Genomic DNA, 14,928 nt, shown 5'->3' on the forward strand with positions numbered 1-14,928 from the left:
GTCTTTGCCCTGCTTCATTTTGTACTCCAGGGCCAAATTTGCCTGTTACACAGGTATCTCTTGACTTCTTACTTTGCATTCCAGTCCCCTGTGATGAAAAGGACATCTTTTTTGGTGTTAGTTCTAGAAGGTCTGGTAGGTCATCATAGAACCTTCTTCAGCATTACTGGTTGGGGCATAGACTTGGATTACTGTGATACTGAATGGTTTGTTTTGGAAATGAACAGAGATCATTCTGTCATTTTTGAGACTGCACCTAAGTACTGCATTTCGGACTCTTTTGTTATGACTAGACGGTCATAGTTTTATTATTAAACATCTTATTTGATGAGAAAGCTGAGGGTTTATACAAAACCTCAAATTTTGAGAAAGCTGAGGGTTTACATAAAATTTCAAATTTAGATTTTTGACCTTATTTTTTAATAACATTTTAGATGCAGTAATATCTTAGTGTGTTTGTCAATTTTTAAAACAACTTATTTTGAAATAGTTTGACTCAGAGGAAGTTGCAAAAATAGTACAGAGAATTGCTGAGTAGCCTTTACCTTGCTTCCCCCAGTAATACCTTCTGTAATTGCAGTAGACTGTCAGAACTAGAAAATTGACTTTCCTATTAGGTTAAGTCCCATGTTTTTTATTAATGTTGAATTAAAAAAAATAGATAACTTAAAATGCATCATACCTGATAACCTAGTTCAGTAGTTCTTTGTTAAATATACAGTGTCTAAGTAAGAAGCAGATGTCGCCCAACCCTAGCCAGGCCCTTTCTTTTACTGTTTTCTCTTCCACCTTCATTCAGAGATTTAGCTGCCAGTCCACTCCACTTTTGTCACCCCCAAAACAGACAGAATCCACCTGCTTCCCCTGCCTTCCCAGCCACAGTCATGGCCTGTCAGCAAAAGCAAGGCTCACATATGGAATTGTACACTTGTGTTTCTTGGAGAAATCAGGGTGCCCTCTAGTTGGCCCCTAAGGAGTTCTGACCAAACTGTTGCTGGATTTTGTGCATGGAGCTGTGGATGTACAGAGTAGGGTTGTTCTAGACCCCTACCCACCCTGCTTCAGTAATCCCAGATAGTTGACCTGTGCAGTGTATATGTGTGTGTGTGCACGCTGTGTAGGTGTAGAAGAGCATCTGGTGGTCTGCATGGACCTCCTGAGCACTGGGGACCAAGCTCTTGCTTGCTGAAGCTTCTGGCCACTGTTGGTGGAGAAGGGGTCCCAGACCAGGGGCTGGCAGGGCCAGGGTGGAGGATGGTAACTTACAGGAGTGCCATCTGAAACAGCAGTGAGAGCTGGTCTGCCAGTTAAGCTAGGGTTGCTAAAAGGCATCACCACCCTAAACTCATTACCTGCTGAGTCCTGTTCCCCACCATCCCTGACACACGCAGAAAGATGGAATTGCCTCACGTGAAGCCTCTCCAAGCTGATGCAAGTGAAAGGAGAGTAACTTGCTCTGGCCTTGGAACTGTACTTCCCTAGCTCCACAAAGCTCAGTCTGCAGAGCTGAAACCTCTGGTCTGCAGGGGTGAAGAGCTGGTCTGTAGGGGTGAAGAGTTGCCCTCCCTAAACAAGGTGGTGGGCTACCAGGACAACATTCCAGGTCAGCAGTTGACACATGGCTGCCAGAGGGTCTTTCTGAAGGGCAACTAAATGAGAGAAATAGCAGGAGTTCAGTTGCCCTAGTTTTTAAAGTAGATTGCAGCAGTTAATATTCACTCATTCTTCCAGCCTTGGACCATGCAATATATAATACAAACATAAATAAGACTTGGCCTCTGCCCTCAGGGATGGTCCATAGTCCAATAGCATCAACAGCCCCAGGAAACCTGTTAGAAATGCAGAATCTCAAGTCTCATCCCAGCTTTATTAGAATTTGCGTTATCACAAACTTTTATTGTCCAGGAGTCCCCCCTCCCCGCCGTGCTTCACATCTCCATTCAAGCCCACGTTTGCCCCTGCCTTATTTCTTCACCTGTGACAACACTTGTCCATTGAAGAATTTTTTTCACTAATTATATGTTTGAGTTGGCACATGTGATAAAATCTCTTTGTCATCCTTGTTGGAATAGAAGAGAAGTCACTAGAAAATAATTAGAATGCAGCATGATCATTGCACTAAGGTACAGGCTGTGGACAGCTAGAAGAGAGACCAGTGCTTTCCGTGAGGAGTTCTGTGTTGTAGTATGTCCCCTCAAAAGATGAGTGAATCTCAACCCCCAGTACGTCAGAATGCAACCTCATTGGAAGCAGAGTCATTGCAAATGTAACTGGTTAAGATGAGATCTTACTGGAACAGGCTAGTCCCTTAATCCCATGTGACTGGTGTCCTTATAAGAAGAAGAGATGGAGAGGCAGTGAGAAGGCCACGTGAAGATGGGACAGAGATTGGAGTTATGTAGCTGCAATTCAAAAAGCGTCAAGGGTTGGTGTTGATACATGCCTGAAGCAGAGAGAAAGTAGAGAGAAAAGTTTCTTCTGTAGATCCTTTAGGGAGCACATGGCTCTGTTGACACCTTGACTTGGACCTCTAACCTCCAGAACTGGAAGAATACATTTGTTGCTTTAAGCCCCACAGTTGACAGTACCTGGTCATGGCAGCCCTTGGAAACAAACACAGGGGCGTGGAAGGAACAAACAGGGGCAGCAGAGTAGATTTGCTGGGCACACCCAAGGGAGGCAGAGGCAGGTAAGGGAGAGGGAACAGGGGCTTGTTCAGATAGTCAGGGGGCAGGTGCTGGGACTTTAAACCCTGGGAAGGGGTAGGTCTTGCTGTTTGGAGAGAGAAGCTGGGGCTGAGAGCAACCTTAGTGCTAATGGAAAAGCGGTGAGGTTGTGTAGGTCTGCCTCCGTGTGAACATACAAATATTTTAAACATTTAGGTAGTGAAAAAGGAAAGAGGAGCAAGAATCTTCATCTGTAGGACAGGTAGGTAGTAGGGTTTCCATGAAGCTCTTAAATTCTCTTGTTGAAAGTTTGTGGCATACTCTGTGCCTGGTGCTGTGATAGCAGAGTGATGTAGCTTAAGATCAGAAGAGGTTCTTGCCTGGAGGAGCTTAAGTTGGAGGGCAGATGATAAGCAGGGAAGAAACATGCAAACAAGATAACTGTGGACGGTGATAAAATTCTTTGAAGGGAATAACCAGGTGATAGGAGAGAGTGATCTCCAATGGGGTAGTCAGGGAGTTGAGGATCAAGTGAGATAACTCCCTATAGCATGTGATAGGTGCTAGATATGGTTATTACCCTTGCTTCAAGGATGAACATTTTATTTACTGACTGTCTTTGGGGTTTTTAATTTGCAGCAGTAGATGATGGATTTCCACCCTCAAACAAAACCTCTGTTTTCTTGATATGCTGGGAGCAACCTCTGTCTTCCTGCCATGGTGGCCAAATGGGCTTCTCAGTCTCTGATCACAGAGTCCACCTCTGCTGGCTTCTCTGTCAAAAGCAAGGGTCTAAAATGGGTAGAGGATTTCAGAGCCTTCTGCTGTCTCCTCCAGTCCTGGTAATCAGTTCTCTTCCAGTGGCTTCTGATTGCTGACTTGGTCTATCTCTGCATGTTTGAGAGAGGCTTTTTCTGTTCATACACTGCCTTCTCCTGTCCTCCGTTGGAAGCCGATCCCCTTCCCCACTCAGAGTTGGCCACACGTCTCACCTCATCCCCTTTGTGCTTCTGCCTGATCACACTGGTGCCTGTAAGCCTCCCCTTCCTTGGTCTCCTCCTTGTTGGTTGAGTGCTTATTCTGTGACCAGTTCTGTGCTTGGTGCAGGGAGTAAGTTTCTGAGTTAAGTGGCCTGGTCCCCACCCCTGGAGTACAGGCATGTAGACTAAGACACTGCTCCCACTGTCCAGCATACCAAAGGAAAATCCCCTGGGACCCAGACTGGCAGTGAGATAGGTGCCTGGTACTGTGAGAGTCTACGGTGGGGGATCTGGCCTGGTTTGGAAGACTTCCCTGGAGAGCTGAGGTCAAGGACACAGCTATTCAAAGACAGGGTGGTGAGAGAGAGAAGCTGGGAGGGGAGGGCGGAAGCCTCCTAGGGGCAAGAGAGAGCCCTGCCTACTTTGTCTGTGCCAAATAGCACCCCAAATAGCCTGGCTGCCTGCCCTTCTAGTCCAATCCAGTGGTCATTTCACCAGCCTTGTTGTAATTGACTTGTGAGCACTGTTGGGCACAATTGATCCCTCCCTTCTCTTTGGAACAGTTTTTCATGTGGCTCCCAGGATACCACACTCTGCTGGTGTTCTTCCTGCCACCCAGCAACTCCTCCTCAGACTCCCTTCTTGATCTTCCTCTCCTTCAGGCCTTACCTATTGAGGTCCCCAGGGTTTTGTCCTTGGATCTCTTCTGCCTACCCTCACTCTCTTGGTGACCTTCAACTCTAGCTTCAAATGACCTGACTCCTCAGTGTCAGACTCATATATCCAAAAAGTCAGCCTCCCCACTCGAATATCCATCAGTCATCTTAAAATTAACAAGGCCCAAATCAGTTTGTCTGCTTCTCCCTACAACTTTATTCTTCCTGCAGTCTTCCCTGACCCTGGGAAGTAATTATTCCAAGGTGTATTTAAGCCACAAACCTTGGAGTCAACCTGGACCCCTGTCCCCACCCCCATCCACTCACACTCAGAGCTTCAGTGAACCCTGTGTACTCGGTCTTAAGAGTTTATCTAGAGGCCATTCACTTCTTTGCACCTCCATCACCAACTTTGCTCTAAGACAGCCTAGAATATAGTGATTAAACCCTGTTTCTTCTGTTCCTGACCCTGCCATTCTCAACACGCAGCCAGAAGGATCCTTCTAAAGTATAATCGGGTCATGGTTATGTCACTCTGTTCAGAATCCTTCAATGGCTGCACATGTCACCTGGAATAAAAGCCAGTCTTTTAAAATGACAGTGGCCTACAAAGCCGTACTGGAACTGGCCATCTGCTGTTTCTCTGATCTCATCTACTGTTACCCGCCCCTTGCTTACTCTGCCCCAGCTGTACTGCCTTCCTTGTTGTTCTTAGAACATTGTAGGCTTGCTCCCATCTAACAGAATTTTTGTTATTTCCTCTGCCAGGAGTATTTTCCCTCCAGGTATTGATAAGCCTCACTTCCACTCTTTTATCTGGTCTTTAAGGTGATTCCACCCTATCTGAGTTTTCATTCCTTTCTCCTGGGTCATTCCTTATCCCCTTCTCCTGCCTTTTTTTTCTTCCCTAGCACTTGAACTTTGTATTTAAAGTACATATTTTGTGTATTTTGTCTTTCCTGATTAAAATGTAAGCCCTGTGGTGGCAGGGTTTTTTTTTTGTTTGTTTGTTTTTGTTTTTCACTGCTTTATCTTTGGCATTTAGAACAGTGTCCAGTACATTTTGTTGTTCAGACACGAAGTTCTGTCCGACTCTTGGTGACCCCATGGACTGCAGCATGCCAGGCTCCTCTGTCTTCCACTATGTCCTGAAGTTTGCTCAAATTCATTTGAGTCCGTTGGGTCAGTGATCCTATCTAACCATCCAGTACATAGGATATGTTAAAACATATTCAAATGAATTAATTCATACTGATAAAGTATTTATAGATTCAGCTTAAAAATAGTGAATCTTCAAATCTATGCACAAGATAGACCTTTCTGTTTGGTTTGGTCTATTTTCCTCCTGGCCGTGGTTTGTAGTTTTCAGTGTATAGGCCATGCATGTCTTTTGTTAAATTTATCTGTACGTATTTAAAGTTTTTAAAGTGCTGTTGTAAATGGCACTATTTTAAAATTAATATTCCAGCGCTTATTCCTGGTATATAGAAATACAGTTGATTATTATATATTAACTGTTGATTTTCTGTCCTGCAACTTTGCTATATTTGTTTATTAGTATTAGTAATTCTTCTGTAGGTTCCTTAGGATTTTCTACATATACAATCAGGTTGCTTACAAATTACAGTTTACTTGTTCTTTTCCAATTTAATGCTTTTCATTTATTTTTCTGGCTTTGTGCCCCTGGCTAGGATTCTAGTCCAGTGTTGAAGTGCTGAGTGGACATTTTTGCTTTATCCTATACTTGGGCAAGTTTCTTTTCTTTCTACCTCTCCTGGCCCATATCTGTATCTCTGTAGCAATTTTACAGTCCTCTATACATTGCGTCTGAAGACCTTCACTCCAGAATCAGGGCCCATGTTAGTGGTTTGGGACCCTGTCCTTTGTGGTGATGCTGGAAATGTGGCAGGAGCAATACCCAGCTCTCCTGTGCCAACTATCAGGCCATCTGCATCTTTCATCTTCTTAGGTGTGTAACTATAAAGGAGTCTTAGGATAGGCAGGCGGAGAAGGCGATGGCACCCCACTCCAGTACTCTTGCCTGGAAAATTCCATGGACAGAGGAGGCTGGTAGGCTGCAGTCCCTGGGGTCGCTAAGAGTCGGACATGACTGAGCGACTTCACTTTCACTTTTCACTTTCATGCATTGGAGAAGGAAATGGCAACCCACTCCAGTGTTCTTGCTTGGAGGATCCCAGGGGCGGGGGAGCCTGGTGGGCTGCCATCTATGGGGTCGGACAGAGTCGCACACGACTAAAGCACCTTAGCAGCAGCAGGATAGGCAGGGTTCCCCGGGCAACTTAATTTTTTTAAATGTTATTTTGTTTTTTGGCTGGTCCTCAAGGGTAGGACACTGAATGAAGTATGTGTCTCTGTGTGCAGCACAGTCTTGTCATTGTCTGTGCAAGGCTCCTGCCTCTCCTGTGATGCTGTTGATTCCGATTCCTCCTCCTCCCCTGCTTCCATTTCCTTCTTTCCTTAGGCTTTATGTGTAGAAGAGGTAGCCTTTTTTTTAATGCATTTTTAGAAAGTTTGTATAGTTAATTATGTTGAAGTTTCTAAAACCTTCAATTATATAATTATGATATTTTAATTTCTAAGTGGTATTGTTACAGAAGTCATTTTGATTCTTAGTTCAGTGTCTTTAATATCTTTGTGTTGCTAATGTATGATAACATAACCAGCTGCACACACAAGATAAAATATTAATGCCATAATTGAATTTAAAAGGAAAGATGAAAGGAAGTTAGTTTATAATAAAATATATAATTTGATATATAAATGCACAGGCACAAATGTACTAGAAGACATGAAATTGCTGCTTTTAAGGAAAAACTTTAGATTTAAGAGAAGTTAAGGAAAGATTCAACTACAATTTTTGAAACTTAAAGTTTTTGGTATTTTGAAGCAAGAACTAAATAGATACCCATGTGACTATAAGCAATTTACCCACATGAATATTTGGCAGGACATTTGAGAGTCCTGTGGTGCATGGGGTGTGTGTTCCCTGTGCATTATAAGTCCTCGAGCATCCCTGCCCACCAGTTGCTGGTTGAGCTCCTTTCCTCAGTCACTGTGGCAAAAATGCCCCCACAAGTGTCCAAAATGCCCTCTCTAGATGGATCACAAGCCTCAATCTAAAGCCTAAACTATAATACTTGTAGAAGAAAACATAGAAAAATCTTTGTGATCTTTGCTTAGGCAAAAATTTCTTAGATATGACACTAAAAGCCTGATGCATCAAAGAAAAAATCGATAAATTGGACTATATCAAAGCTGAAAACTTTTATTCTTCAAAAGATACTGTTAAGAGAATGAAAAGACAAGAATTAAAAGCCACAGACTGGGAGAAAATATTTGCACAGCATAATTCTGATAAGGAGTTTGTTTAGTAATTTATAAAGATCTCTTAAAATTGAATAATAAAACCACCCAATTAAAGAAAAATGAGGAAATAATATGAAAAGACACTCCATCAAAGAAGGAATATGGATAACAAACAGATGGAAAGATGTTCAGCATCATTAGTCATTCAGTTCAGTTCAGTCGCTCAGTCGTGTCCAACTCTTTGCGACCCCATGAATCACAGCACGCCAGGCATTAGGGAAATACAAATTAAAACAATTTATATGTTGAATGATGCACACTATGAGAGAACACTAGTACCTGTTAGAATTGCTGGAAATTGAAAGACTGACCATACTAAGAGTTGGCAAGGATGTGGATACTTGACTCTGCTACACTCCTGGGGGGAAAGTTAAATAGTGTGGCCACTCTGGAAAATAGTTTGGCAAGTTTCTTAAAAAGTTAAGCACACACACACACACAAAAAAAGTTAAGCGCATACCTCCTTTGTTACCTAGCTATTCCACTCCTAGTTATTTACCCAAGAGAAAAGAAAGGATGCAAGCTGACTCATATATGAATATTCATAGCAGCTTTATTTGTAGTGGTCAAAACCTAGAAACAACACGGAAGTCCATTTACAGATGAACAGATAAAGAAATTGTGGTATATCCAAAATGCCCCTAGAGAGGTGTTTCCCCTCTGACAACCTCCAATCCAAATTTCTTAACTTTATAGTCAAGGCCCTTCAGCCTCAATTTCAATTTCTCTTTCCATCATTCTTTCCTGGCATTTCCCTTCTAGAAGCTCTCTGTATTGAATGATCAAAGTTCTCTGAACACCCTGAGTGCTTTTATAAGATCTTATAAAATCAGATTGCACTGTCTTTTATTGTGGCTTTCTTATTGCAGCAAACTCCTACTGCAGGCACTTTTTAGCTGTTTGTTCTCAGGCACCTGCATCTCCTCCAGACTGACATGCTCCTTCACTTTAATCTAGAATAGCTCTTAAACATGATACAGAATGCACTGATGACTGTGTCTGCCGCCTGAATCCTCAGTTCCTCAAGTATAGGAAGTGAGGCTTGGTCTTTTGTTTAATTTAACCTTTTGGGGTTAGGATAGAGTTTGGTAGACCAGAAGTACTTATAAATGAGTGAATAAATGAATGATTTGGTGTTCAGTTGTATGTTTGTTGAAAAACGAGTGATCTTGGCAGCTGGGATGGTTTTATATCTATGTTAGATCTTTTATTCATCTGAAGATATGCTCTCTATACCAGACATCATAACCCTAATCAGTTGATGGGTCACTGGGACACATATTGTCAACTAAAGGTTCTTATGATATATATGACTGAAATATTAATAACCCAAGTGTTTTTCAAGTAACTGATTAAACTGTAGTTGATGCATATAATGCTGTTGTGTTGATTAAAAAGACTGAGGTAGTTCTGTACAAATATTTCTGATGTGGAGATATGTAAAAAATACAGTATTGAGTAAGAAGAAGTTTCAAAAGTATACAATATGATCCTGATTTTTGAGAAACAAAATGGTATATGCATATAAATCTGTATGTATACTATATTAGTATGTTCTTGGAAAAATCTTGAAAAATACTTAGGCTGAACCCAATGGGGAAAACTTCTTTCTCATTTTCTCCCTTAAAAAAAAGTCACTTTATATGCTTCAGCATGATTTGATCTTGTTATGAGCATGTTTTGTTTTACTAATTAAAAAACCCACACAGGGCTTTCCTGGTGGCTCGGTGGTAAAGAATCCGCCTGCCGGTGCAGGAGACATGGGTTCCATTCCTGATGCATGAAGATCCCATATACTGTTGAGCAGCTATGCCCATGTGGCATAACTATTGCGCCTGTGCTCTAGAGATTGGGAGCTGCAACTACTGAGCTAACGGGCCACAATGACTGAAGCCCTAGAGCCTGTGCTCCACAACAGAAGAAGTCGTTGCAGTGAGAAGCCTGCACCACAGCTAGAGAGTAGCCCCTGCTCGCAGCAACTAGAGGTAAGTCCACACAGCAACAAAGACCCAGCACAGCCAAAAATAAATGAATAAATAAAAATTTTAAAAAACCCTACAGAGGTTTAAAATATATGCCTGACTGTAAGACTTACTATTGTAAACTTATTTCAGATACTTCCAAAAATTAATTCTTAGGTTAATTTTAACATCTTAGATTTATGTCACATTTTCCTAAAATGCAAGCCGCTTTTACCGTATGATCTGATTTTCACCTTCAGTTAACTTTTTGGGGCAGTGAAGGGGGAGGTGAAGTCCAGGAGGGGTGGATGCTCTGTCTAAATTAGTGACTGAGTGTGGACGCAGCCTTGTTCTCCTGCTCCTAGGAAAGCTCAGCTACCAGTTGACAGAAACAGGATGTTCTCATTTCTTCAGGTGGCTTTGCAGTCACACACCTGTTTTTGACCTCTGGCTTTACCACCTACTAGCTGTGTGACTTGGCCAAGATTCTTTTTTTTTTTTTTGGCCAAGATTCTGAAAGGCTATGAGCTAGGTTTCCTCATCTAGAACATTAGGATCCTTGTAGTATATATGTCCTGGGGTGGTGTCCTTGGATGTAAGGATCTGAAATCATTGAGGTGCTTAATAAATGTTAGCTTTTGTTGTTACTTTTATGAAGGAAAACATAGCAGTAGAAAGAAATGAGACCAGATTAAAGGAAATCAAAGGAAGAAAAGGACAATTTTTTATAAGGGCTGAAGATATGATTTCTAGTTACTATCTCCCCTCAAACCCTTCCATTTTTTTTTAAACTGTCGTGGGAGTGTGTAATTTCCTCAGTTCTGTCTCGTCACAATGAAAATTTGAAGCGACGGAAGTTCAACAGAAGTTAAAGCCCTTGGACAGACGTGTCTCAGCTCTTGGACAGATCTGTGTTACAGCTCTGTGTTACAGCTCAGTTTTATTTAGAAAATAAAAGGAAATTACATCCTCAAAGCATGAGGGCATGTTGACCCAAAAAACCCGAAGAGAAGAGAGAGAGAGCGAGCGCGAGTGCGCAAGAGGGAGGGAAGGAGGCCCCTGGCCTTTTGGCTCCTCTTTTTATGTTTTTTTTTTTTTTTTCCTCCCCATGGGCCTTCCCTATGTAAATTGGGCTAGCCAGGAGTGCTGTCTGTTCTACCTGAGATCCTCACTGCGGTCCTAGGACCTTCCTTTATCCCTATTTTCACAGGCTTTCCCCTTGTCTTTTAGCCACCACCATCCTGGACTCCTTTTTCCTATTCTAACCACCTAACAAAACTGAGCCTTCTGTTGTTAAGTGCTAGCAGATAGCATCACTGTTAGCTTAGTAGGAATTGTAAGAAGAACTGGAGAAAACACTTTGCAGTGTGAGGAGAGTTGAGAGAATTGCATGGGCTGGTGAAAAACATAGGCAAGGGACAGAAAGCCTCTTTGCAGTGATCCTTTGTAGTGATCCAGGAAGCCAGGCCTGCCATGCCTCATAGCCCCCAGGGTGATGGCTGGTCCTGAAAATACTGTGGAAGGAATAATAGAGTAGCCCTGGGCTAAAAGCTCCATGAATTCCTGAGCAGGACCACGCTTTCCAGTGGGCTCTTTGTGCCCAGAACATCTCTGTGACTAAAGGTGTTGCCTGAGGAGGCATCCTTAGCTGCCTGGCAGAGAGGTCCTGAGTTCACTCTCACCCCTGGGGAGTGAGGGGACCAGTAAGGAGAGATGACTGATATGCATTAACATGCAGTGTCCAGAATCCTCCATGGTCTAGCTGCATGGAGTCCCTGAGCCTTGGGATGCTGGCAGTAGAAGCAGAATGTCTTCTCACCCAGCCTTCGCAACTGTGCGAGGCTGAGGTGTGTGCCCCATGAATGTATCAGAACTAATGTCTCAAAGTGTTGGCTTCTATGGGAACTTCTTGAGAGAAGTTTCTCATTTGTTCACATAAATTATAAATTAAAAAATTTTTGTGGATATGAATGAATATTTATAAAAGTGTCAGGCACTCCAAGATGAGAAATGTTTTTCAGCCCTATTTTCCCTGTGAGGTCATCATGTAGAGTAACACAGACATGAACTTTTTTCCAGGTCTGTGCTTTGGTTACTGTATTAATTCTGCCTTGCCTTGGGGCCTGGGGGTTCCTCTGACCCTGTTAGAGATTCTATGGTAAAAGCTGATAATTAGAGCAGAAGAAATTGCAATACTGAAGGAACCGAGTGTAAAATAGCCAGCAGCCCACGTTCTGTTTTTGTCTGCATAGAGTAGACCACTACAGGGCATAGTGGGCTCTCTAGAACTATTCATTGAGTGAAAAATAGACCAGAAAGAGTTATTTTTGAAGAGAGGAGAGAAACCTGACAGTATTTCAAAACATGAATCAGCACTTCATATATAAGTTTTAAAATACTTTACTTAACTCTCCTCCACCCCTTACTACTAGAGGAAATAACCTGCTTTTTCTAGCAGGATTTTTGTTTGTTTGTTATTAGAAATAAAAAAAAAATACTATGTGGCCCATTTCTCAGGCTACTTTATTTTGAAATTCCCAGAATCCTCTAAAGCAGTTTGAAAATTAGAGTATGTGCTAACAAGAGCAGCTGAGGAAGAAGGTTTTGGCTTGGGTATTGTCTAACCAGGTGGGTTGGGATCCTTGAACTTCAAGAAACTTTTGTGTTTCCAGCTGTACCAGGGGGATTAGTAGCTTAGTCTTACCTCATGGGAGCAACTTTTATTGTTACCTCTTTTAGGGCTGAAACTGTAATGTTAGGGTTTATTACATAGCACCATCTGCTTCAGGCGCTCAATATGTTTAGTTTTCTCCCCATTGTGACCCCCCTCTTCCAAATAAGTTCTCTATCTGGAAGAGTGAATTCACTTTGAACATAGCCACAGATGCTCTTGGTAATATGTAAAATTCAGTCAGTTTGTTTTCAGTCAATTCTGCTGTCACTGACTGTCTAACACCGGCAAGGTGGCATGCCAGACTGGTGCGATGGGAACAGAGTTAACCAAAAGGTGGTCCCTGCCTTAAGGGACCCATTTGGGGCATATAAGGCAAAAACATGCAAGAGTATAGTCGCTATAGGAAATTAAAAATTTAATAAGAAGCAAAAGGGAGAATATGCAGCCCATGATGAATTTCCAAATGAAGGCCACAGATGTTAAGAACTAGAGGAAGTCCGAGTTCTTTTTGATAAGGTTCCTCCTTGAGATGCAGCAGAGTCCAGAGTGAATGTTCACAATGCAATTAGAAGGGACACTTTGAAGGGGAACAAAGCTGCTTGTGTGGGAGCCAGGGGGAATGCTGGCCTCCTCAGCATGGTCCGGAAATTCATTCTGTAACAAAGAACTGTAATTCCAAGTCAATGACACCTTCTAAATCCTCTCAGACTATGCCCAAAATTACAGAGGAGAAACGGCGAGTCAATTCTGTTCAGCCAGAACTGGATAGCTGTGTACTTTGCTCAAATGCCTGGGATCTAATGGCGATGGGACAGCAGCCAGAAGATAAAGCAAGTCAATACAGGACTGGGAGGACTCTGATGCTGGAGCAGATAATGAGGAAGGGGCCAGGATTTGAAAGCGTGACCTCTAAGTCTTCCTGTGTAATGAACAGAATATAATGGAGGGCTGAGATCTGAGACCCAGGTGCACCTGTGTTTGGAGCTGCCCAGCCAGTGGCCTGGCTGCATCCCTGGAGAACTTGGGTGAGCTTTATGGGAACCGGACAGCCTCAGGCTACCTTTACTGCTTGTTGAAGAGAACAGAAGACCAAAGGTTTTCTCTAAAGGCGATAAGTGTGTGACTTCGTGGCTAAGAGCTTGAACATTGGCATCAAGACCTGTCTCCCCCTCTTACTGGCTGTATGTGGTTGAGCAAGTCACTTACCCTTTCTGAGCTTCAGATTCATCATCTGTTAAATGAAAGGAAAAAATGATAATCATTACCTTGTAACTATGAAGACTAAGTAAGATAAGGGATTAAAAAACCTGTATAGGTGTTATGGCCCATATGAGAACATGATAAATCCTACCTTTATTTTTAGTAAAAGAGATGATCTTGAAATGCCTGTTATAAATTGCTTTTTCATTCTTTAGGTTCTGGACCTGGATTAGAGGCAAAGTGGATATTATTCCATTCTTCCCCTTAGTTTTCCATTTGTAGCTTTTGAGACGACAAAGAAATAACTCAAGCAGTGGATTGAGGGTGGTGGGTTGAGGAAAGAGATTTAGAGAAGGGTTCCTGCTTCATAGCCTCAAAACCCAAACTTACTTAAAGTTAAGAGGAAGATCTCTGGAGGCATCAACTGCTGAGAGACTGCAGTATTGTTATTTCTCTCCTCATAGAGAATCCGAGATACCTTAGAGCAGTGCCTCTTAAACTGCATACAAGTCACCTGAGATTCTGCATTTCTAACAAGCTCCCAGGTGACGCTTCTGGTCCTCAAACCACCTTTAAAGTAGCAAAGACCTGGAAGGCCTTGGCTCACTGAGTCCAGGATGGTGGAACCTCTTTATTACCTCCCTGAAAATGCTCTTCCAGTTTTGCTTGCATATCTCCAGTGACGATAAGCTCCCCCCACTTGCCAGACAGCCCTTCCTGTTTCCAGATCGCAGGACATGATAGAATTCTGTGTCTTTTTTTTTTTCTTTTTTAAAGAAAGCTTAATTTTTCTAAGCAGCGATTCTCAACTTAGACTGTGTGTTTGCTTGCTTGTGTGTTTTTGTTTTTTATTGAAATATAGTTGATTTACAATGTAGTGTTAGTTTCTGGTATATAGCAAAGTGATTCAGTTATACATACTTATGCTTTTTCATATTCTTTTCCATTATGGTTTATTCAGTTCAGTTCAGTCTCTTAGTCGTGTCTGACTCTTTGTGACCCCATGAATCGCAGCACGCCAGGCCTCCCTGTCCGTCACCAACTCCTGGAGTTTACGCAAACTCATGTCCATTGAGTCAGTGATGCCATCAGCCATCTCATCTTCTGTCGTCCCCTTCTTCTCCTGCCCCTAATCCCTCCCAGCATCAGGGTCTTTTCCAATGAGTCAACTCTTCGCATGAGGTGGCCAAAGTACTGGAGTTTCAGCTTCAGCATCAGTCCTTCCAGTGAACACCCAGGACTGATCTCCTTTAGGATGGACTGGTTGGATCTCCTTATTGTTTATTAGAGGATAATTGCTTTACAATTTGTTTTGGTTTCTGCCATATATCAGCATGAATCATATGACTACTAAACACGTGAAAAGATGCTCACCATTGCTTATTATTAGAGAAATGCAGAATA

This window comes from Odocoileus virginianus, chromosome 3, assembly GCF_023699985.2.
Source record: "Odocoileus virginianus isolate 20LAN1187 ecotype Illinois chromosome 3, Ovbor_1.2, whole genome shotgun sequence".
NCBI classification, from domain to species: domain Eukaryota; kingdom Metazoa; phylum Chordata; class Mammalia; order Artiodactyla; family Cervidae; genus Odocoileus; species Odocoileus virginianus.